Source organism: Seriola lalandi, unplaced genomic scaffold, assembly GCF_002814215.2.
Source record: "Seriola lalandi dorsalis isolate HSWRI2012SDOR001 ecotype SW California unplaced genomic scaffold, Sedor1 jcf7180001974467, whole genome shotgun sequence".
In the NCBI taxonomy this organism is placed as follows: Eukaryota; Metazoa; Chordata; class Actinopteri; order Carangiformes; family Carangidae; genus Seriola; species Seriola lalandi.
The window spans coordinates 1-2,060 of record NW_019445133.1 but is presented as its reverse complement, the minus strand read 5'-3'; the positions used below and the strand labels follow the sequence as shown (position 1 = coordinate 2,060).

Sequence of the window (2,060 nt, the reverse complement as noted above, 5' to 3'; positions counted from 1 at the left end):
ACTAAGTGATGCAAATCAAATAAAAAACAGATCTTCAGCTTATAACAACAGGCACCATGGCCACCCTTTATAAATGTGAGAGATGTGTACAAATCCAGATGAATCCAAACACATACCATAACTCTAGATCTGTCAGGAGCTTCCCATGATTATTGATACTGATATGAGAGTTTGTGGTATAACCATGTAATAACTATTAGAAGTGCTGATGTTAGATGTTAAATAGATTTTAGGCACAATAACATACTGAAAAGTGTGATCACCTCCACATAAGACCTGGTCCATGCATTGGTGAGCTGGTTTACATCTACTTCTCCTGTAGTGAGTCTCTGCAGGGCAAGCTCTGCCTCTCTGTCATAATCCAGGATGGTCTCGGTTTCAATGAAGTTTGAAAGCAAGGTTTTCAGCTCTGTGGGAAGAGATGCATGTGCAGCAAAAGCCAGTCATTTCCCAAATGTTTTCATTTCTGTGCAAGCCAAGTAGTACTCTGCAAAATCAATGGGTTGGATATATTCCAATCGTTTAGATTTCAACCTAACAGCATGCTTACAGGCAATACTGTCTCTTTCCAAGGAAGACATGTGGAGAGAAATAATTACAGTTCAAATAAAGAAAATCTAATTTTACTTGTCCAACTGTGTAGATATGGATTACAATTTTTAGGTGGGAGATACAGTGAAGTTAGTTGACGACAGATTATAATTATTGTTATTTCCTTCATTCCTGTATAAAATGTGGTTTCTAGAATTTGAAAACTGAAACATATTTATTTATGTTCTCTTATATATAGGGTACATTATATAGTATATAAGGGGTATATTATAGAGTTATAGGGTTTAGGGAGTACATGACAAGCTCCCCTGAACAAACGATTATGTTTGGGTTATAGATGGCTAATGCTAGGGTTAGGGGCATAGTTACATTTAGGGTCTGACAATCCCAGCAAACAAGGTGGAGCAAGTGTTGCAAATGCAAAAGAGAAACAAGCATAGATATATTATTTGATAAACCGTAAGAAGGGTAACACCACATATACATAAGTTCTGAGCAGCAATCTCACCATTTTCTATATAGCAGGGTATTTTATGTAGCAGCATCAGGCGTCCATGAAGGTCGCTGATGTTCTCTTGAACAGGGAACTTCAGAGGCACTTTGAGGACACAGTTGTGTTTTCCTGCCCTGAACTCAAACACAAACTCTTTCTCAGCAGCACTGGCCGATTTGCCTTTGTTCTTCTTCATGGTCACAGCTGAAAAATAAAAGGCAACGGTAAAACAAGACTGGAAGCAATTTAATATAGTTCTCTGTGTAGAAATAATACTCCATATCTATATTTGACTACTTGGCTATTATTAAATAAAGACCCAAAAAATCTGCAAGGAATGAGGCCTTTCATCAGCATAGACATGCCTGCATCACCTTCTCATTGTCATATCTTCAAATCTATGAAATTACCTGTGTTAACCAGATGACACCGCAGAAAAAAAATGTCCATACATACAGTACACAGTAGAAGCAACACGGGGAGAGCAATACTTCATCATTAACACATTGTTACAGTCTATCCAGCAGCGGACAAGTATTTTGCATTTGCTAAAATCAATATGTTTATTAGCTGATTGTAATCAATGTTCTGTGTCAGCTACGTTTAGCCCTTTAACGTCTATGTAGAATTAGCACAACGTTAGCTAGCAGTACAACTAACGTTTAGGAACCAGGCTATAAAAAATTAAAGAGGAGCACACTGCCGCAGACATGTACAACTGGCTACGGGTTTTCGATGTCTTTGGAGAACATATAAATGTGACCAACGTGAGACTTACCTGAATATGGATGAGCAGTGTTTCATGTATTTCCTGTTGCAAGTCCAGCGCTGCTGTTTGGTTCAGTCAGCTGACTGTTTCAGAGTGTAGCTGTGTGACAGTAAACCCACTTTCGTGTATTTCGTGGGGGAAGGCTATTTTGTCCATTTTGCATCAAAACGTCATGTTATATTTCTGAAAGCCTCAGAAGCTTACACGTTGTATATGTCTTTTTTTTATTATTATATTTGCTCTCTT

At 38.0% G+C, this 2,060-nt stretch overlaps 1 long non-coding RNA gene across 1 annotated transcript; it reads right to left on the bottom strand.

The window, feature by feature from the left end:
* Positions 1–19: 19 nt before the first annotated feature.
* On the bottom strand, positions 20–1,975 carry LOC111654087 (uncharacterized). The gene is made up of 3 exons (XR_015437132.1): positions 1,824–1,975; positions 1,061–1,249; positions 20–409 (listed from the first exon to the last, which is right to left on the bottom strand). It is a non-coding gene; the product is annotated as an uncharacterized LOC111654087 (long non-coding RNA).
* Between the last annotated feature and the right edge of the window lie 85 nt (positions 1,976–2,060).